Source organism: Elephantulus edwardii, unplaced genomic scaffold (assembly GCF_000299155.1).
Source record: "Elephantulus edwardii isolate Elephantulus edwardi_28Jun2011 unplaced genomic scaffold, EleEdw1.0 scaffold00405, whole genome shotgun sequence".
NCBI lineage: Eukaryota > Metazoa > Chordata > Mammalia > Macroscelidea > Macroscelididae > Elephantulus > Elephantulus edwardii.
The window spans coordinates 792,723-816,314 of record NW_006400155.1 but is presented as its reverse complement, the minus strand read 5'-3'; the positions used below and the strand labels follow the sequence as shown (position 1 = coordinate 816,314).

The following is a 23,592-nucleotide window of genomic DNA, read 5'->3' as shown; positions in this document are numbered from 1 at the left end:
AAGTTGGTGCCTTAAATGTAAAGAGACATGCACAAATCAGATCCAGAGTATAAGATCATGATATTTAGCAAATGCCTTTTGGTTTCCACTGAAAATGGCAACTTCCTCCTTCGTTTGCTCTCATGGAGGCTCCTATACCATGGGGGTGGCCAATCTGGCCTGCAGGAGGCTCTGTGAAAGGCACTGAGACCACAGATGGAAGAAAAGGTGGCTTTCATGACTTTCCTTTTTCTTCATTGAGTTTTTAATGGCTGGTTTTTTGAAAGAAGATCACTGCTTGCTATTGTTGTGTGTCCTATTGAGTCACGACTCATAGCTTACTCTCCAGAGGGTTCTTAGAGACAGAAAATCACACAGGAGGAGACCATTACTGGGTTGGTTTTTGTTCCCCTTAGGCATCTCTCAGTAGACTCAAACTTCACCCTTTTAGTTAATGTTCGAGTACATTAACCAGGATGCCATATGACTTACCAAAAATACTGGTAGTGAAAATGCTCTGTCTTGCTTTTTTTAATACTGATCCCAGAAGAAAGGAATTTACAGTGCCCTCCAGCTCTTCATAAATTTCTGATTAGAAAAAAGATAAAAACAAGTGAAAGGCTTCAGGGGGAAATCTGTTCTTCAACTTTGAAGCCTAAACCCCACATTTATTTATGTATTTGACTTGCAGGAAATAGGATTGACCCTAATATGGTACTAGCTGCTATCCAGTTGCCATAACTCGTAGTGACCCATTCTTTAGAAAGAACCACTCCACGGGGTTTTCTGGACATTAATCTTTAGGGGAGCAGTTCCCCAAGTCTTCCTTCTGTATAACTTTTTATTTTATTTTATGCTTATTCAATATTCATTACATAAGTTTTTGAGTACCTGCTATGCTCTATGTGTTGTGGATGCTGGCATGAAAATATCCCTGCACTCTCATGGAAAGAGATGTAAAGTAAACTACTAAGCAAAATATATAGTATGTTGGTGGGGACCCGGAGCATGGAGAAAGATACGGCAGGGCGTAGGGAGAGGTCAGGCCAAGAAATGGTAGTCTATGATTTTAAAAGCATGGACAGTGGAAAGCATTAGGGGAAAACTGCATTAGAGCAAAGATGTGAAGGTGGAGAGGTGCTGAGCATGAGGATATGTTGTCCTGCGCTTAGACAGTGGGCAGAGGCCAGTGTAGCTGGCACAGAGATAGGAAAGGACAAGAGCAGAAAGAGCTAAGGCCGCAAGGGACAGGTCATGAAAGACATCGCAGGCCACTGGAAGAACTTGAGATGGGGCCACTGGAGGATTTTGAGCAGGAAAGTGGCATAGCTGACTTATTTTTCAGGAGGATTAGGGAACTCTGGCGGCCTAGTGTAAGGAGCTGCACTGCTAACCCGAAGGCATGGTGCTTCAACCCACCAGATGCTCCACTGGAGGACAATCTGGCTGCTAGGTGGTGAAGACATTAGGTGGGCAGAGACAGGGAATGTAGTTTGGAGGATATTGTAACAATCCTGACAGGGGTTGATATTTCCACTTGTACAGTGACATATGTTCATTTTCATATAACCCCCATCATTTATTCCCCCCCCCTTTTGCTTTTAAAATAACACTCAGATCCAAATGAATTCAAGAGAACTCACTTCGGTTTAAATATGCCTGTCTCCTCTTCCCCAACATTCTTAAGATTGTGTGCAATAGAAAATGAGTGCTTATGGAATAAAATTGCACTTGGAAAATTAACGGGGGAAGAAAAGAGAGGTTAATGAATTAAAAACAATGTGAAACTCCTGTACCAAGTTTTTGGTGGGAAGATTTTGTGCTTTCACTTAGAATGCCTGAGCCAGTGTGGTCTTAAACCCCTTCTCCACTATGCTTCATGGGTTGTCAGACCATCGCCATATGTTGGAGTGCCTTTTAAGTTCTGGCACTTTCTAGAATGCCAGACTACACTGAATTATGACCTTGGCAGGAACTTTCTTTCCATCAGAGAATGTTATGCTCTCTCATAGCACAGGGTAGAAGGGATAGCCATGTTTCTCTGCCTTTTCTCCTTTCCTAGGGAGGCATTTTCTTTCTCTATTGCAGTAGCTGGAATATACTAGAAACATCTTCATAGTTTATCTGAAATGACAATTTGACAACATCCGGCATTTTTTGTTTGCAATGCTTTCTGCTGAGGGAGGGGGACAGGAGGATAGAGTCCGGTGGCTCCTTCCCATCCTCCTTAGTCTTCAGACGGCTCCTCTTTCACTTCACCACTTATTTTGCAGTCTTCGCCTTTCTATTTCAAACATCACAATTTGGCAGTGCTCTGTAACCACATTTCCCAATATAGGTTTTTCCGACACTTCTTCACAATCCAGGTGTAGAAGATATAGGAGGAAGCATATGGGCAGAGGTCAGCGCCAACACACAGTAGGAGCCAGAGAAGAGTGGAGGGAAGGAGCACCTACTATGTGCCAGGTGCTTTGTGTGTATCATCTCATTTATTCTTCACAGACTCCTTTTGTATTGAGGGAGCCTAGGCCCAGGAAGAAGAAAACTTGTTACAGACAAGTGCTGGAACTGGGCTTCAGCCCAGGTTTTTCTGGCTGCAGAACTCCTGTTCTTTCATCTAAATTATGCTTGAAGTGAGTGTGAAGACACTGGCTGAGGTAAAAGCACTTCAAATTGTCCCACAAGTTATAAAGACTAAGACTCATAGTTCATTGTTGTTGAGTCGAACCAACTCATAGCTGACCCTCCAGCGGGTTTGCTGAGGCTTACAATCACACAGGAGATGGCCTGTATATCTCGTCAGGAGCCACTGGTGGGTTTGAACCACCAGAGAAGCACTGCCTTTGAGTTAATAGCACAGTTCCCTATGGACTGTGCCACCAGGTCTCCCTAATAGAGACAGAGGCTTGAATTAGTTCCCCGCATGGATACCTGGTGTGCAGGGGACTCGGCACCATCTAGAGCAGACACCGGAATAAATTCACCTGGGGAGACTCTCCAGAAAGTCTGGCCATTGTTGAGGTGATTGGAGAAAAATAGAAGTAACTCCAGGAGCATGGTAATGAATTTAAGCCTGGAAACCAAGTAGGGATCTTATCACGTCAGGAGGAACCCTTTTGTTATGTTAGATTGGTCAAGGTGAGTGACAGGTGAGGGTCTGGAAGCTGCTCCCTTCCTTGGGATGGCTATCAGGTAAGGCTAACACTCTTGCTCTTTCACTGGAGTATTATTACTCTTATTACTGGAGTAATAAATTCTTATTCTTCTTCATACTCTTGCCTCTCTCCCACAACATCATGGCAAAGTAAAAGCCTCTGCTGGATCCATCGGTGGTCTTGGGAGTGGTGATTAGTGATGCTGTGTGTTCTCAAGGACTCATTTGCAGTCAGTCATTTTTATTTCAGGTAATTTAGATAAGTTGTCATTTATATACAAGCTATTTTTAACCCTCAGAATTCAGAGTATTAAATCTTATTGTCTGTGAAATGTGTGCACATCTAAAAACAAAATTTTATTTATTCTAGCAAAAGCCCAGTGTGTGTGTGCATATATCAGATCTGTCTGGCACTGTCGGCCAAGAAGGCATTTAACAGACACTAACTTTCCCAGACCTGGAGCTTACCTCTCTAAATGACAGCTTTCTGATTATCTTAAAACATTCTTTTTATTCCCAATTTTTATTTTATATTGTTTTGCTTACAAGGTTCCTATTCATTGTGTTTCACATGATTCTTCTTATCTTACACATTCTTGATGGAAACCTTCTAAGAGATGGTGCATTTTTTCTTCTCTTTTCAAAGTGGAATATAGCGAATTAACTTGGACCTTTTGTAATGACTCAGATTCACGTTTGAGTCTTAACATCCTTTCTTATTCTATAATAAGTCCAACCCTACCCCTGATGATTTTCTTGTGCTTTAGATGGCCCTTTACACAGAGCAGGTATGTTTTCCTGTCAGCTTTTCATACACAGATTGCTCTGTGACGTTGGTTGTAATCCCAGCAGTATCAACCTTTCCTCTATCTCCCTGGGTCCCCATTTTTATCCGTCTGGTTTCCCTGGCCCTTCCTACCTTCTCATCTTTGGTTTGGGACAGATATTGCCCTTTTCATCTCCTTTGGTTGCACATTCTTCTAGGTGTCACCATCTAGTATCGGTTTGAAAAGTAGCTCGCTGGAGTCCCTTTGGTCTCTTTCAAACCAGTCTGAGTTTTATTTTTTCCATTTGAATTTTGTTCTACATTTTTTTACCACTTAATAAACTCTTTGAGCTTTTCTTCCCCATCTTCAATGTCATCTGGCATTCAGATAACAGTCATGTCCCACCTGGCCACTTGTTCACTGCTTCTAACCTCCTAGGCTCCTAGGGGAAGTGTACTCATGATGATAACTTCTGTGGCCTTGGCAAGACCCTTTAGTCCTTGGTCTCAGTTTTCCCAGCTGTCAGGTGAGATAGTTGGACTATATGATCATTCTGGAAGTGAATGGACTCTGGGTTCCTCTTCCTTGAGTCCCGGGCTCAGGGCCTGCTGATTTCTGGAGACGGGCCCATTTTGTGTTTTCTGTTCTCATTGTGATTACCACACAGGCAGGTTCCATGCTCTCTCTTTTTTATTTTTTTCCTCAATGTTATAAGATACTTTATTTTAATTATTTATGTGTATGTACCGTCAAATCAAATCTGATGGGTACAGAAAGAGATTGTCCCTCCTTCTCCAGCAGAGCACCTGGTGGATTTGAACCATGTACCTCTGGGATTGTAGTGCAGCTTCTTGCCACTAGACCACCAGAGCTCATCTCCCTCAATGTTATAAAACAAATTTTCTATCTATAGGTGATAATGAGAATGATCCACCATTTTCAGATTAGATAAATGGCAGGCAAACATACAAAAGCTGGAACCCATGTAAAGCAGAAACCCACCAGAGAAGGAAAATGCCAATTTTTTTCCAGTAATAGAAAAGGGGTCAGACCCTGACAGACAAGATAGTATTGTTGAGTTTCAGTTTCCACAGGTTTCACTGTCTTTGAAGCTAATACATCATGACAGCAATGATATGGCACGGCTAAAATTGTTTAAAATACCTTGCATATCTTTCATTTATGCTCCAAATCCCAATATATCTAAATGATACCAAATTCTATAAATTTAATGCACAAGACATTTTGAGAAGTTTTGCTCTTTGGTCCATAGTTGACATCATTAGTCAAATTAGATTTGTGTTACCAAGGTGTTTCTGTGACAATAATATGAGCCAATCAAGTAAAACATCTACATTAGCATCTGACACGAGGCAAGCACCCCTTAAATGCAGCCATTATTGTTAACACTTGTCTAATTAATGCTGTTATTAGTCATCCTGAGTAGGGCCTTGATCCCATTTCTGGAGGAGGGCAGAGCAGAGACTTACTCATCCAGAAGTGTGACTCAGAATTCAGAGCTTGGAGGAGGGAAAGGCAGAGATTCAGAAGAGAAATGAAATAACAACTTCAGAATTTTATGACATGTAGCAATTCCGCTAACAGCTGTTCCATGCTTTTCTTGTCTCTTCACTGGTGGGGAGGAGTCTGTGTTCTGAACTCCACAGTGAATTGCCACCTTCAGGCAAAGGAGGAGCACTCTGGCTTCTGCCCCCCTTGTTGAACCAGATATGTAGATGTGTCATGGAAAAGTCTGAAAAGCACACAGCCTGTACACTCTCACATGTTTGATTTATAGCAGGGGATACTTGTTGCCTTCCTGAAACATGGGAAGCCCCTAAACAATACCAAGAAAATATCTACAAGCTTTGTGATGGTCACTGTATTCTTTGTGGGAGGAAGACTTAGCTGTGAAACTCTGTTGTTGTTAAGTGCCATTGAGTTGACTGTGACTCACAGTGACCCTATGAACAATAGTTCTAAACCCTGTCCTATCCTGAGCCAGTCTCACTGTCTCTGACACACCTGTCTCCATTAACCCAGTCACTATGTCAATCCATCTCATCCACAGTCTTCCTGTCCTGTGTTAACCCTCCACCTTCCTAAGCATAATGTCCCTCTCCAAGGACTGTTCCTTCCTGGCACCATACCCAAATATGTCAGACACAGCTTCAAAATCCTTGCCTCCAAAGAGCAGCTTGCTTCCACCCTCTCCTGGACAGACCTGTTTGTTCTCTTGGTGGTTTATGATATAATCAACACACTTCTCCAACATACAACTCAAAGGCATCGATTCTTCTTCTGTCATCCTTAGTCAGCTCTCTGGTGCCTAGCGAGTAAAGCTCTGTATGCCTGGCCAATCCCAACCATTAAAGAGATACGTTTTCTGAGATCTTCACCCACACTTATCTCTATTCTGTCCGAAATTAAGGATATTTCAAGCATTTTTGCCTTATTTTTTATTCTGTAACTCTGTATTCGCATGCTTGGTTTTAAATCCTTTTCTGGATTGTCAGCCTTTACAAGTCTGTCTATCCTATCTTGTCTCTATTTTTCATCCACAATCTAAGGATGGCCTAGAACAGCGTGGGTAATCCCGTCACTCCAGTCCTATTGTTCCCAGTCCTTGTTCACGTAATGGTTTTGCTCGTTTACAGAAATCATCCTAAACTATAGTTTTCCTTTTCATAGAACTAAGAAGAGACATTAAGCACTATTTTCTTTTAAGATTGATATAAATTAGTGCACTTCTAAGTGCATCTGTTGTAAAATGCACCTTCATTTTAGGTTCTACAGAGAAAGAACACTGCCAATTAAATCATGTCACCCATCAATTTTAAAAGCGCTTGATTTCAAAGATGTTAAATTATGAGGAAAGAAATGTGCTGAGAAATGACAAGACGCAATGTACAGACCTGGGTTGTCTGCAGTGAGTGAGGAGTTAGGAGCCAGGTGAGGAGATGTTTATTCCACCTGGGCTTTGTGCTGAGGGCCTCCGTGTATGACACAGGGCTCACCCATTGCCCAACTTCTCACCTTCTCTCTCTGGCCACTTCCTGAGATGCTGTTTGGTGAGGAGTAAATTCAATCTCCCCGCTCAGAAATCTAAGTGTAAGGTGTGGCTCCTCCCTCATCCTCTCCCCAAACTCTCCTACCTCTTAAGTTCATTTAGTTCCTGTGTTATGTAAACAGTTACTGTTCTGAGCTGCAAACTGAAAAGTTGGCTTTTTGATTTACCCACAAGTTTCTCAGAAGAAAGGCCTGGACATATACTTCTGAAAAACTAGTCATTGGAAACCCAACAGATGACAGTCTTACACTTATACATGGGTCATGTGACTTGGAGTCAGCTCAGCTAGACCAGTGTTTGGGTCACAGCCATTCCTCTGGTGCAGGCTCCACCATACACTACTTTCATGTTCATTTGCTCACCTCTCCCAATCCTCATCCCCTCCCACAGTCTCACCCCCCTCGAAATGATGTCGCACAGCAGCCATTCCAGCCACATTGCAAAGTGTGTGTTCTCTGCTGTCCTAAGATGATGTTTCATCGCTTCTGACGAAAAAGCCTCCGCCTTAGCTCCCCATTCTCCCCTGGCCCTCCCCTGCACTCTCTCCAGGCTCCTTCCCTGAACTTATTTCTGCTCCTGTCCTTAATGCTCTAAGCTGTTCCTCCAACATTTGTCTGTAGACTCATCTTCCATACCTCCTATCTGTGAAGACAGGTACAAAGACTCAAAGATACAGGCATCCCCACCTTGCTCACCTGACCAATTCCTAATGATTCTTTAAGCCTGAAATAAGACCTCATGTTCTTTAGGAAGCCACCAAAAAAGCAAACCGAATCTGTTGCCATCGAGCTGATTCCGATTCATCACACTCTGTAGGACAGACTGGAACGGCCCCTAGGGCTCTCGAGGCTGTAAATCTTTATGCAAGCAGACTGTCATCTTTCTCCTGTGGAGGGGCCAGTGGATTTGAACTGCTCACCTTTAATTTATCGGCAGAGGGCTAAGTACTGTGCTGCCACGGCTCCTTCAGAAAGCCACATCACCCAGCAGGCCCTGGGATACTGCCACTCAAATGATATTATAACTGCCTGAGCCCAGAATTTCTGTCCCCCATGAAAGTGCCTCTCTGCTTACCTTTGGGTTTGGCAAAGTGCCTAAAGCCGATTAAGCTCTGTTTGGTTGAAAAAAGATAATTACTTCATCTTCATTTTGCATCTGAAGATCCCGGAACTCAGAAATTAATTAATTTGCTTGGACTTGGAATGTAAGCCCAGGCCTGACTCTGCAGAGCGCACAATTTTTTCTCACCAGCTGCAGAGACGCAAAGCCGCGAAGGAAATGGTGCTGAGGGTCATGTGTGGATTCACTTCTAAAACAGCATCCTTCGTTTTGACCTCTTGCTTGCAGGACTGCTGCACCTCATAAACTGGCTGCAGCTAATTAATTGCTCTGTCTGGAGGGCTGACAAAGCCTATAATTGCTTGGTCACTTTTTCTTTTCTCTCTTCCCTGGCTTGCCGTATGTAGGTAAGATAAGGTCCATAATAGGGGCAAAGGTGACACAATCACAATGTCTGTGTATGTGTGTGGTGTTGGTGGTAGAAGTGCTGAGCACATTGCTTAATGAAGAGCGGATAGCTTCCTGCTCCCTATTTTGCTTCTGCAGATAGCTTCTAATCCTTAAGTCATCTTTATCATAATCAAGTGTGAGAGAGTGAGGCTTCTCCTCAGCATGTTGAAAGTGGAGGTCACAGAGCAGAGTGGTTCAAGTTTCTAGAGATTTTCTGTCCCTGGCTGCAGGTTAAGCATCTCTTGAGGCAGGTGCCAGGGAGTTCCTTTCTGAGTGAAATGGAGAGTGTGGATTGGCACTAGAGAGCCATTCAGTTTGGTTTCGGAGAGTATCCACTGTCAGCCTCTGGGAAGCTCGTGCAGGAGGGTTGATCAGAAAGACTGCTTGCTGGTTAACAACTCTGTTCAATACCTTCTGCATGCAGGGCCCAGGGGAAGTGAAGGAGGGAGACAGAGGAGGACTTATCACACTTGTTTTTAGTGATGTGATGTGATGTGATGTTGGTTCATTGACTCATAAGCTTTCTTTCTGCTTCTCTTCCCTCCATGAGTTAAAGGTAATAATAATTCATCTTCCAGGTATGGTACCTACAGTAACAAAGAAAAGTTATCATCTTTTATAATCCCCAAGGTGAGTCGTGCTTAATTGAATGGTTAGTGCCAGCTGGTTTATTCAATTCTGTGAATCCTGACATGGCATCATCCACCCTTATTGATCCCAGTACCTCAATTTCTTGGTCCTCAAGTGGATGCCACATTGTAGACAGAAAGGTCCAGTGGGAGAGAAGTGCAGTCTTTTTTACCTGTGGGGTTTTTTTCTCTCTCTTTTTGGCTGACCACATCTGGCTGCTTACCAAAAGGTTGGAAGTTTGAGCTCACCCAGTGGTGTCTTAAAAGAAAGTTAGTATGGCACACACATATCTGTCCCCAAATCTACAAAGGGAAACTGTCCTCATCAACAACACAAAACCCATCCCAACAGGTCAGACATATTTTCCATACGCTTTCTACTCTTCCCAACACCAGCCTTACTGCTCTACTGGGTTTAAAATCTGTTGCAATGGCTCACAGACCACACAGAACCGTATTAGGGAAGCCAAACAGCTATAATTAAGGTTAGTAGCAGAACACAATCACTCAGTCAGGACAGCTTCCAAAATGTGCTCGCAAGCATTTCAGTTTTGCACCTTATGACTTTAGGGAGTGTTACAAAGTTCTTAGTCATGCCGTTAAAGGCTCTCCCCAATCATCCAAAAAACTGCTCAACAAATGTGGGTAAAGGCCTTTAGCTCTACTTCTGTGGGGCAGCAATTCCAAGTTCAGCTCCCCCTTGTGTTGGGTCTCTGCTTCTCTGTTTTGGCTGCTGCTGCTGCTATAAATCCCAATCTGAGTGGCACAGCAATCTTTGGCCCTGAAGGACACACCCTGCACGCCTACTTCGTCATTGGTTGTTGTTGTTGTTGTTATGTGCCGTCGAGTCGCTTGCGACTCATAGCGACACTATGTACAACAGCCCTAAACCCTGCTCTATCCTATGCAAATCGCACTGCCTCTGACACACTCATCCCGGTAAGATTCCTAAATTCTGCCATCAAATCCATTCAATCCAATGAAGAGACTAGTCAATCACCTTGCTTGTGGATAGGCTAACATGTCCTATTCATATATTTCTGCTCACCCACATGGTGAAGTCAAAGTCAATGATTACAGAAGCCATTTTGAACAATAAAACTATAACACTACACTTTGGGGGGGGGGAACAGAACAGCCAGCCATTGAAAATACTATGGAGCATGGAGCTCTACTCTGACACACAAGGTTGCTGTGAATGAGAACCCACTCCTTAGTAACTGACTTGCATTATTTTTTTAGAGCTGTTTTAGGTTTGGAGAAAAAAGTAGTTCCGAGAGTATTCTGGTGGCTTAGTGGTAGGGAATTGTGCTGCCAACACAAAAATAGTTCAGAACGTGGAGAGAGTTCCAACATCGCCTGACTTTCCTATGCTGTTGAAATAGAGCTAGTTGACGTCTTTCATCCCTGTGATATAGCTGCTATCACTGAGGAATCAGTGTCAATACATTATTTTTAACATGCATCCATAGTTTACACAAGAATTTTCAATTTGTGTTGTACAGTTCTGTGGCTTTTGACAAATGCATAGTGTTATGTGTCCACCATTATAGTGGCAGAATAGTTTCATTACCCTAAAAGACTCTATGCTTCATCCCTTTCCCCCAGCAATCACTGATCTTTAGACTGTCTCTGAAGTATATGCTTTCCAGAATGGCATATAGTTGGAATCATACCAATTTTTTTTTTACCCAGCCTGCTTGCTCTTTTACTTTTTTTTTAATATTGTACTTTGAGTGAAAGTTTAAAGAGCAATTAGTTTCCCATTCAGAAATTCATTCCCATTTTGTTTTATGGTGTTTATTACATTCGTCCCACTATTGCATCAACCTTCCCAATTCCTCCCTGTGATTCTCATTTCCACTCATTCTTTTATCATTTCTAAGCTTTTTCCTTTGGTCAACGATGTCCTTTTGATCTTTTATGGTTGTTCCAAAGAGTGAGTCTCTCCCTGATGTTATTCACTTTATACATATGTTTATTGTTTGACTGAAAATTGAGCCACAGGGGTAAATTTAGTTCCAGGCCCAAAGGGTTTCTAAGGGCCATAGTCTTGAGAGTTCTACCAGTCTCTATTAGGCCAGCAAGCATGGTAATTTTTGTGATTTGTTGGATAGCAGGTTTTTTCTGCTCTATCCAGGACCCTTTACTGTTAAGCCTTTTAGAGCAGACAGCAATGGTAACTAGGTACCATCTAGTTCTTGGGGTCTGGGGGTTGTGAAGGTTGAAGTTCATGTGGTCAGGACTAATTATTTCTATACATCTTTGATTTTCTTGCTTCTTTGTTGTTGAGGACAAGGAGAGATTAATAGTCACATCTAAGATGTATACTTTTAAGATCTCACATGCTACTCATCCAACTAGGATATTAACCACGGTCCTTGTGGACTGTATTACGCCAATTGACTTTGATGTCTTCTGAAGACATGGACTTGAGGCTCTAGAACTAGTAACTCATTCTTCAGAGTGCTCGACTATGATTAAGAAATTTATATGATGCACCTATTTTTGAAAAATTCTTCCCAGGAGCACCCGCCTGGGACTTCAATGCCAGAATTGCACAGGATGACTCTTCCTCAGCCAGTCTCCAATAAGAAAAGGTTCTGAGCCAGTTCCCAGTTCCCTTTTATAGCAGACAGCTCCCAAACCTGAACCAGACTGGGCTGGAGCAGGGGATGGTAATGGCACTGTGCTCAGAATGAATCCTCCTGGGTTCAGAGTGATAGTGCCATGATCACAAACAGAGCAGGGGGATGTTACGGCCACATCCTTTCTCCTTCCTTTCTTAAGGAGCTTCCTTTTGGGTGCTGAATAGATTTTCCTTTCATCACATCCCCATGTGACAGAGTAGAACTGCCCCTAGGATTTCATAGCCCTGAAATGAGGACTCGAGCATGGCAGAGGTGTGAGGATGGTGCAGGCTTGGGCAAAGTTTTACTCCCGTGTTCATAGGATTGCAGTAAGTTGGTGTCAACTCAGTGGCATCTCACAGCAGCAATCTCTGCAGGAGTAGACTGCTGTGTCTTTCACCATCAGAATCAATGCATGAGCGTGGGCGGCCAAGTTTCAGCAGCTGAATACTTAAACTAACCTTTGTATCACCTGAGCCCCTTCTCTATGAGTCTGCAGAACTTGTTGTTTTTGTCGCTCACTGTCGAGTCAGTTCAGACTCACTGATCCTACAGGACAGAGGAGAACTGCCCCTTGGTGCTTCATAGGCTGTGATCTTTCTGTGTACAGACTACGAGATGGATCTTTTCTCCCATGAAGCAGCTGGTGGGGTCAAACTGCTGGATGATCTTTTGTTAATAGCAGAGGGCTCTAACCGTTTTGTGGTCTATGGCTCCATTCAAAACACCTCAATCCATTGGTCTCTAGTCAGAACTGACTCCAGTGGGTTTTCAGAAGCTGCAGACTGCATAGGAGGGGATTGCCCATCTTTCTCCCACAGAGTCACTGGTGGATTCAAACACCAATAAGTGACGCCTTTGGATCAGCAGCACAAGTCCCTACAGACTATACCACCAGTGGACTCAGGGCTCCATTACAGACCTTGAATGAGTTAAAGGGGCCACCTCAGCAGGGTTACTAGGCCAATAGAAGTGGCCATGGCATTGGGGTTTAAGGACTTTGTGAGGTAGATTCTGAAATGAAACTGCTGTTCTGGGCTTGCTGGGGTATTTGTCACTTCTGCAGACTGGAGGAGGTTGGCTCTCAAAAGAGAAGCTGACTTTCTGTCTTGATGAAATGTCAGCAGAACAAACCCATAGAATCTACAGGCAGCATGCTTCCATCGAAGCTAAAGACCTATAACATTTTCCCACAATTCAGCTTACTTCTCTTTTAAAGCAGATCTAGCGAATAAAATAAAAATCCTTTGGGAGGAACACCTAAATTACTAAAGCCTTCATTGCCAATACAGATCAATGCTTCTAGAGGCTAGTGGTTATTGGTTAACAGTCTTACAAATAGCAGGCTGGCCTCCACCTTTGGCTCTTTTTAATGGTCCAATCTCACTTCCTGGGGATGTTGAGACCAACACTGGTAGTGTTGTGCAGTTTCCTTGGAGTACATTTATATGTTTTACTCCCTGGCATATATATATTGTCTGAGGACTAAGGTATGCCTGACCCAAACCATGACATTTTCAATTCCTTCATATCCCTTATGAAAGTTGGGCATTGAATAAGGAAGACTGAAGAAGGATGATGCCTTTGAATTGTGGTGTTGGTGAGGAATATTTAATATATTAAATATTAAATATTAAATTTACTAAGATTATAATTAATTTGAATGTATTCTAAACCTACATGGTTTTAAGTTATTTTTTTTAAAGGATAAACACAGAACCTAAGTAGGAGGTGTGAGGTCAGGGGTTGGCTGGCAGATAAACACCACATGAAGTTCACCAAGAAGCTGAGGACTGGAAGTAGGGGCTATACAGACATGAAAGATTTTCCCAGAGTCAACAGAAAGACTTTTCTTACCACCACCCTGAACTTGGACTTCCAGTCTTCTGAATTTTGAGAAAATACATTGTTTACTAAAGCTAACCACTTGTGAAAATGAAACACTTAGAAACTAAGTTACTGTCCCCTGTCTATGGGACATTGTGAATCCATCCCAGCTGCCTGGCCTCTCACTGGGCGGGCTCCCCTCCCCTCATCTAGATTCAGAAGGCTCAGGCACTGCTGACAGATCAATAAGAGCTGGTGCTTAAAATGAACCTGGTTTTCTATCTCAGGACCAGGTAATCCTTTGGGTCTCTTGTAGTTTTATAATTGCTTTACAACAGACACAATAGGAACTGATTTCCCATTCTGCAACTCTGTTACACTTTTTGGAGAGCTTCTCCTAGGACATTTGCTATCAAGGATTGTACAAACAATGATGATGGAATATTTGTCAGTGGATGCTTGTGGTAGCTACACAGTATGATGACTGTTATCAATATCCCTGAATTGTGCATGTGAAAAATTCTGACATGATGGGTAGTCATAGTATGTACTCCACACACATACACAGAAGAGAGGGGAGAGAGAGACAAGGGTTATACCTATGAAGGAAGGATGGTGCTTTGTTCTTGTTCACTGAGAAATCCCCAGCATCTAGCGTAGTGCTTGGAGTACCTGCCCTTCATTAGGAGGTGGATTCGGACTCATTGTGATCCTATAGGATAGCGTGAAATTATGTCATAGGTTTCCACACATGTGATTTTTTTTATGCTTAAAAGCAGCTTTATTAAGGGAGCTCCCTGGTGAGGTTCCTTGGTCTGGAAAGGCAGGCCAAGGAAGTCACCCACAGATGTGATCTTAACCAATGCAGATTCCCACGTCCTTCTACAGTAGCAGACGGGTAGCAACTGCTGACCTTCAAAGGAGGAGTTGAGCGTTTAATCACCAGGACTCTTGGAACGTCCTAAAGCTCAATTAGTATTTGTAGAATTGAGTGAAAGAGAACCACAATGTGGTGTTCTGTGTGAGAAAGCGTGTACTGGCTCGTCTTCATTGGAGGCATGCTGTAGTTTGTAGCTGTTGGTTGTGACTCATGTTGCAGTGTAGAACTGTGCTCCAACAGGTTGTAAGGCTGTGGTCACCAGGCTTATATTCTGAGATATTTCTGAGTGGGTTTGAACTACTAGCCTTCCAGCTAATAGTCAGACACTTACCTGCTTGCATCATTCAGGGATCCTGTGGCATTGCATTTATACTTTGGGAAAGAAAACCATGTCCCTTATTTTATATGTTGTCAGAGTTGTAAATGTCTTCTCCAAGTTGTATTCCCTGTGAGGTTCTATTTTGACTGTCAAAGCCTTTGAAGCAAAGAAAATGGAAACTGGAGACTTCATCCTGGGAGGAGAGGCTGCTGCTGCATCAGAGCTGGGTGTGGGGAGCCGATGAATGCTCTTGGAGGGGAGTCTCCCTTCCTGATGGGCAGCTCTGACCACGGCTGTGTCCTCAACAGCTGGGGCTGGACAATATTGTTACAGCGTTCAGCTGGCCCTCACTTTCACAGTGGAATTGCACATGGCCTGGTCCTGTACCAGTTCCACGACTGTTACAGACCTCATTGTTGTGATCCATCAGATTGTCATTGGTTACTTTCAGAAGTAGATCATTAGGCCTTTATTTTAGTGTGTCTCACGCTGGAAGCACAGCTGAATCCTGTGCAAGCTCCCAGCAGTGTGCACAACTCTGCTGATGGTGGTGCCCAAGGTGCATTGACTAGAACCTGAACCTAACATGTGATTGTTGTTATGTACTGATAAGTTGGAACCGACCCATTCCTGATGCACCAGTGGACTTTTCAGAGACAGGCCTGAAAGACAGTTTAGGGCCGAGTGGTGAAAGCCCACAAGTTGAGTTTTGGCGTTAATTTCTGTGGTGAGGTGGCAGGAACTGATTACCTACACAGGGACCCAGGGGTGATTCTTATTCTGAGATAAGCCAGAGTCAGTCTATGACTCCCATTAGAAATGCTAAGCTGGCTCCTGAGGACACTGTCCTCAGTGGGGTAGGACCCTGTCCTGCCCTGCTGCAGCCTGGAGGAAAAATTCCCTCCAGGATTTCTTTGCAAAGATTCAAATAAACGCTCATATCCCCGTTACTCAGTTAGCCTCCCCGGCTAGAGGAGTCTCTCAGCTTTGTCCAACATTCAGTTTCCAAAAGGTGGCAGCACTGTCCTGAGAAACAGCGTTTGTGCACCGGGGTGGCAGTGGAACCTGCCTGGACCTCACTGTGGAGGATGGGACTGCTGCTGGTGGCAACAGACCCTGCCTTTACAGCCATTGAGTTAGTTAGCTGCTGTGTGCTGTGTGCTGTGTGCTGGAGCCAGCTTCTTTCTTTCCTCTCCAGTCCTCCAAATCTGCATGGAGATTGGCAGACTGGAAGACTCTGTCTTTGGTTGAGGTTCTGGTTCAGAGACCAGAGGACATGAAGCCTCACAAGTGCTCAGGCAGCAGCACAGCATCTCGTGCAGAAGGAACTTACACATTCTTAAGGGGCCTTATTTCTCTCCCTGTTTTGATATTGGAGGAGGAGGATAGAAAGTGGAGGTTTAAGAGAGGGGTAGGCACTTTGAGCAATGAGATCTTGGAAGGTTTAGGAAGAGGTTTTTCCTTTTCAAACAATTTGATTTTGGTTGAAAATAGTTTGAAGTTATTTAGTGGAGTCCTGGTAGCCTGCTAGGCTGTGTGCTAGGCTTCTAAGCATAGGGTCAGTGGTTTGAACCCACCACCAGCTTGCTGCTCTACAGGAAAAAAAGAAAGCAATAATCCAGTCCTGTTAAGATTTCCTGCCCTGGAACCCTGGAGGAAGCAGTGAATTTGATTTGCTTTTCATCTAAGGGTTGTAGCAGTGCCTGCAAGGGGCCCTGGTGGCTCAGTGGGCTGAGTGGACCTGCTGACTGAAAGGTCACAGTTCGAAAGCACAGTCGCTCCATGGAAGCAGGAGGAGGCAGTCTTCACCTGTGAAGATGTCCAGCCTGGAAACCCCATGGGACAGTTCTGCTCTGGCCTCTGGATGGCTGTGAGTTGCAATCCACTGGACAGCATGGCTAGCAGTGCCCGCAATGTTTCCTTTGTTAGTGGTCAAGCTGCCATTTCTGTTTCTGATGTGTGTGCTCAAATGCAGATGAGCCAATAGCATAGTTATAACCAAGGGAATTGATTTTCCAGAGTTTGCTAGAAGCTAGACATGTGTACAAAAGAAAGCAAACCTATGACAGGGCTGCCTTGGTTACATGTCTTCACTGTAGAAACACTAATATCTTCAGTCTGTCATCTGCAGCCTGTAAGATCAAAGCCTCATCTCTGAGGAAGATTTGAGTCTACATACTATCCTTTTTCCTCCTTTTAAAAATATTTTGTCTTCTTTATAATCTTTGAAAATATGCGCAGCCAAGCATACACCACTTCAACTGCTTCTCCAGGCACAATTCGGTGACATTCTCCATGTACAGATTGTGCAACCAATCTCGCCCTCTCTTCCTAAGTTGTTCCTCTCTGCTTAACATAAACTCACTGCCCCCTCAATTTCCTATTCAGTCTTGCAAGTTGCTGTTGTCAATTTGATCCTATCACAGATAGTCTGTTAAGAAAGCATAATGCTCAAGACAGACTGATTAAATTATTTTCTTTCATTTTTTTTTTAAGAAGACCTCAGTGGACTTTTCCAGTTTAAGGTTTAAGGATGGTGTACCATTTCTTAAACCAAAATGCTAATCAGCATTTCTGCCCCCTCCATGTTTTTCTCTCTTTCACACACAAAAGCACACAAACTCACACATCTAAACACTTATTAAAACAAAGAGATAAAACCACCTCAAATTTTATGTATTCATATATTCCAAAAGTATCTACTGTGACCTTGCTGTGCACTCAACACATAGATTTGAGTTAAGCAAGGGGCACAGTGCCAGCTTCCAGGAGTTTAGATTCCACAGGGAGGAGACAGAGGAGACGAGCAAAGGATGAGTAAATGAACGAGCCAGAAGTGTATTCTATGGAGATGTACCCAGGAGCACATGTACTTCCTGTGTGTCTTGGGAGGTGAGAGCACAATGGAGTGTTTGGGGAACACCTCCCGGAGGGGGCTGACAGACCCCAAATGTGGCAGCAGAATGTGGAATCCAGGAGGCATGGAGCCAAAGCTGGGCGTGTGAGTGCCTTGGTGCATTTATGACCAAGGTAGATCAGGGAGCAGCAGGAACTGGCTCACATCGTCCTGTAGCCTAGGTGCTATGGATTGAGTTGTGCTCCCCCCAAATCTATTACAAATCTGACACCTCGACCTATTTCTCCAATTTGGGAATAGGGTTTTCTTTGTTGATAATGAGGTCATATAAATGCAGGACATGGCTTAAAGCAGTCATCTTTAAGATGTCAAAGAGCCAAATAAGGACTGAATAAGAAAGTACAAATGGGGAAGGACTGATATGGTGAGGGGAGGGCTGAGGAAGGCTGAGAAGAATGCCAAGGCACTGAGACAAAGATTTTCCCCAGAGAGATAGTCTTTGCCTGGAGCTGGAGCCCTGAATTCAGCTGTCTAGCCCTTATTCCGTGAAAAAACAAAATTCAGTTTGTTAAAGCCACCCACTTGTGGTATTTCTGTTATAGCAGCACTAGTCAAGACATTGGGCTACAGAGTTAGATGCTATTCAGCCCTTGGAGGCACTGAGATCAGGGAGGGTCTTGAAAGAGTTCTCCTCCCCACCCTAGTTGATGGCTCTGGATCCCTATCCCTGCTCACAAGTGGCTTTGTATTTGTGGGTTTCACTAGAGGAACTGAGGAGGGTGGCTGGTGTCAGCAAGCGTCTGGGTGGCATTTTAGTCTGCTCGAGATATGCTAACCGCTCGCCATATGTCATCTCATCTGTGAATTTCCTACGGCTGCTAAAACAGAGCACCGCAAACTGGGTGCCTTAAAACCATAGGCACTTACTTCTTTTCAATTCTAGAGGGCAGAAATTCATAACCAAGGCATCAACAGAGTTGATTCCTTCCGAAGGTTCTGAAGGAGAATCTGTTGCATTCATTTCTTTTAGCGTCTGGAGACAGCCAAAGACCTGGTCTGTTCCTTAGCTCATAGATGTGTCACTTCAATTCCTGCCTGGCTTAAGTGGCTTTCTCCCTGTGCATTAGACTCTGTGTCTCATCTCCTTTTAGAAGGACACGGGTCCTAGGATCCACCCTAGTCCAGGTACAACCTCATACCGACTTCGTTCATTAGGTCTGCAAAGCCCCTACTTCCAAATAAGGTTCTGGATGTCAGGACCTCAGCTGATCTGTTTTTGGCAGAACACAGTGCAAACCGTGCATTATCTAAATCATACGGCAACCACAAGAGCAGTGTTACTATCAGTTTCTTTCTGAAAATACCAAGATATGAAGGTGAAGTAACTTGAGGTCACCCACCTAAAGAGCCTGAGCTGGGATTTGACTTTGAGCTGGGCAGGCTCCATATTCCCTGCTTTGTGTGTTCCTTGGGAGTTGAGTCCCAGGCACCTGCTTACTTCAGAATCTCTGAAAGAGACACCCCCTGCCTCCCTCTGCTGACACCCACAGATGCAAAGCCACAGTGTGGGTTTTGATGGGAATTTGTCCTCACCTTTCATTCAGAAGACCAGGGTTTGATTCCTGGTCAGTGCATTTCGTACCAGCCACCACCTGCCTATCCATGGAGGCTTACAATTTACTATCATTCTGAAGACGTTATAGTATAGACTTCTAACTAAGATGGGATAGGAAGAAAGGCTTCTAAAAAACCAGCCACTAAAACTCCACATGGATTCCCCTGGGGATGGTACAGACCTTTTTATTCCATCCTACACAGACTGTCTCTAGTCGAGGTGACTTGATAGCAGGTGATAACAGCAATAACAGAAACATTGTGGGCCACTTAATTGGTTTGTAGGCACTTTTACACATTATTCCCTCAATTAAAAGCCTTTAATGGCAGTATTCTACCTTTGCCCAAGTAAGTTATGATGTCTGTTGTCCCCACCTTCCTACTCTTCCTCCCTGTACCCCTGGAGGTTTTTTGGTTGTAACAAATGAACACCTGCCAAGGCCTATGCGAACCACTGTGTGTAGTTAGGGCTGTGTGCTGAACTCCGCAAGGCAATTTAACCTTGGACTGTTTAAAAAGCCTAGGCTGATGACTCTGATCATTTTCCTGTGGAATCCAACCCTAATTTGGGTCTCTTTTCCTTTCTACTTCATAGACTCGTAACTTTGTGTGAGATTTCCAAAGGCATTAGCTCATCTTTTGCTTCTCAGTATGAAATCATCTCCTGCAGATAGAAATTTGACTTCTTTTTAAAATTCCCTGGAGTGTCAAGGTGGGAATCCCAAGTTTGCTCATGTGCATAATGACCTGCGTGGGCCAGATGGCCCTGACGCTCTTTCTGAGAGAGCACACATCCTCCTCTCAGGACAGCCAGATAGGGTGCCTAAAAAGCTTTAGGTTAAGAAGTTCCTTTTTTTAGATGACCCAAGATGACAGCTTCATCACACACTGTGCTGTGCCCCTCCGGCAATGAACTCAGAACCCAAATAAAAGAGATAAAGATGATAATCTGAGAACCCTGAACAAAAGTGTGAAGAGGGAATAATTAGATTGAGTGCCAAAAGAAAAGGAGAAACGGAATGAAAATAGCAACCGCGGAGACTTAGGGCCAGTCAGCGTGCTGTTCTCTGACCATCCGGAGTCAGAGACCAGGGCTCCCAGGTGAGGGGTTCAGGAAGTCAACATCCTAGACTTCCAAATAGGAGGCACACATACACTGTGGACAAACTCAGAACAGAGTAGAACTGGATCTAAGGAGGGAAAACGCAGGAAGGTGGGAGAGAGCCCCTGGGTTCCCGCTACCACAGAACCGGAGAAAAGCCTGAAAACAGGGATAGAATGACTCCCCAGCAGCGGTCCCTGATCATTCAAGTGGATTGTGCTGGAAGAGTGGAGGGTCGTTCAGTGGAGGCTAGAGAGTCGTTCTACCTACCAAGCCTGCTCTACTGAACGTCTTACATTTGGTCAGGGTGAGGCCTGCCTGTCAGGTGCACTCTGTAGGGAGGCATGAGCACTCACACCAGTCACTGGGGAACACGGATTCTCCTTCCCTCTCCTGCCTTCTCTGTGGCCACCATCATGCCCCCTTCCCACTGCTTCCACACCCATCACTCTGTGCTGTGTTTTCCATTCCATGGGACCTGCAACCGGAGGATGAGGCCTGCCTTGCCCATCCCTGTGCTGACCCACCCCACGGTGATCATATCAGTGGTTCCTGCTGTGCTATCAGACCTGTGACCGGAGGCTTGCTCCCAACTCCCACACTGCACTGCTCACACCTGCCAATCAGCAGTTTGCATTCTCACCACCAGATGGTGAGTTGAGTCATGGAAGCCCCACCCCCTTCACCTCTGCTGCCCCACCCGTCCAGGGACCAGCGGTGAGAGTTCCCACGCCACCCACCTGGTGATCTGTGTACAGTTACCAACTGGTAACAGGTGGCGTGCACACATACTATGCCCAATCCAACAACAGGCAAGGATGCCCCACCCCTGTGCCCCAGCGACACGACATACACACTCATCATCTAATCAGCAGTACCAGGTACATCCTCGCAGGTGCCATCTGCACCTCTCCACACAACGAGCAGGAGATATGGTGCCCTCATCCCTCATCCGACCCTGCACACGTTCCACACCCAGCACTTGCAGGAAGACACTTTGTTACCCCACCACCTACTGAGACATCAATTTCCATGCTACTGGGCCTAAAAAAAATCCAAAAAAACCAAAAAACCCCAAAATAAACTCCAAACTTAATAAACACAAAATCAACTGTAACAACAAAGGATATGAAAAGAATATATATAAACAAAAAACTCAGCAAAGAAATGAAGCAGAACAAAGAAACCAGAACAGCACACACACACACACACACACACACACACACACACACACACACACACACACACACACACAACAAAATGGCAGCGGTAAATGTGTACCTATTGATAGGCACCCTGGATATAAATGGTTTACATGCATCAGTCAAGAGATTAAAAATAGTGAAATGGATTTAAAAGCATGATCTATCAATATATTACCTACAAGTGACACACTATAGATACAAAGCCAGATAAAGACAGTCACTGGGTTATGAATAACATCCATTCTTGAGTTGGGACAGGTCCCTAATATTCTTATTTAGCATCAGTTAATGAAATATTTGTCTCAGTTTATATATTACCTTCCTATGTATATAAAACACTTGTGAAATACTTTAAAATACAGTAAAATTTCTTAGGTGTACAATAATGAAGTAATAACAATAATAAATCATTCCTAAAGGAAGAGAACCTGTATGTATGTCTGTAGGTATGTAATAATATAAAAAAAAATCAAGACATTGTGCTCGCTTCGGGAGCACATATACTAAAAGTAGAACGATACAGAGACGATTGGCATGACCTTGTGCAAGGATGAAACACAAATTCCTGAAGTGTTTCATGTTCCATATTTTTTAAATATATATATATTGTTGTTGTTATGTGCCATCAAGTTGCTTGTGACTCATAGCAACCCTATGTACAATAGGATACTTATTAGGATACTGGATACCTGCCCTATCTGGTGCCAATTTTATTATCTCTTACATGCCTCCCCTCATTACCACAGTCACTGAATCCTCCATTTCATTGAGGGTCTTCCTCTCCTGCACCGTCTCTCTACCCTTCCAAAAATGACATCCCTCTCCAAGGACTGGACACTCCTTGAAACGTGACCAAAGTATGTCAGAATCCTTGCCTCCAAGGAGTAGCCTGATTTCACCCTCTCCAGGACAAGCCTGTTCATTCTCCTGGCCTTCTATGGTATATTCAATACTCTTCTCCAGCACCACAGTTCAAAGTCATGAATTCTCTTTCTATCATCCCTAGTCATTGTCCAGCTTTCTGACACATAGCAAGTAACTGCAGAGACTATGGCCTGGATCAGGTGCACCTTAGTCTCCAGACTGACCATGTTACTCTTCAGTAGGGTTAGAAAAGCATCTTCTGGTTCTTCCGGTTTCCAGATAGAAGAGGCTGTTGTTCATGTTGTTCTAGGAACCAGCTTAGTCTTGTGACTAACTTCTCTGAGTCTTTAATGCCCCTTATTCTCTTTCACTCCGTATGAGTGGAGACTAACAGCTGTATGTTAGACATCTCGCTCAAGCTTTCAAGACCTCAGAACTGTTTCTTTTTAATGTCTTGGTTTGGTTTTTTTATTTCTTTAACTGCTAACTCTACTGAATTTCCCCAAAATGGCCAGACTTCCTGGACCTACAGAGATGAAAGGAACTCTTGAGACTATTTCACTAATTTATCGTTTGAACTTGGAATTGAACATACTTCTGCAGGCCATCTTTTAGTCAAATAATATTTGGGCTTATAAAAGAAACAATAACATAAGTGATTAATGTGCTTCCTTAAGCAGCTACCTGTATAATATCCATTGGGCGACATTTACCTAAAAGCTTACCCAAAAGAGAAGGTAAGAGGAGGAAAGGAAGCTGGATCATTGGAAAGAGAACAACTAAAATGGAAATAATGAGAATGCAAACATTGAAAAATTGCAAACAATGACATGGGGCAATCAGCCCAGTAGTTATTAAAGGAGTTGTAATTAGCTGTTTACACTTCCACCCAAAACACAAAATGTTTTTTTAAAAAAATTTCTATTTACTTTAAATCTAATATTCACCTTGCAAGGTTGGTGGTTTCAGTCTACTCTGAGGAACTGGGAAGAAGAGGCCAGGAATCTGCTTCTGGAAAAGTCAGCCATTGAAAACTGTGTGGAATGTTGCTCTATCTGATGCACACAGGGCTGCCATGAAGCAGAAATGCCTGGATGGCAACTCACTTTTTAAGCTTGTTCCGGTCTCCCCTGGAAATAACTGGTCACTCACAAGCCTGTAGATTTTGTGAACAGTGACTGGGATG

General features: G+C 43.8%; 1 protein-coding gene across 1 annotated transcript in view; it reads left to right on the top strand.

The window, feature by feature from the left end:
• The window catches only part of DFNA5 (deafness, autosomal dominant 5), a 71,821-nt gene that overhangs the window by 5,305 nt on the left and 42,924 nt on the right, over positions 1-23,592 (top strand). The gene's annotated exons all lie outside the window — the stretch shown is intronic.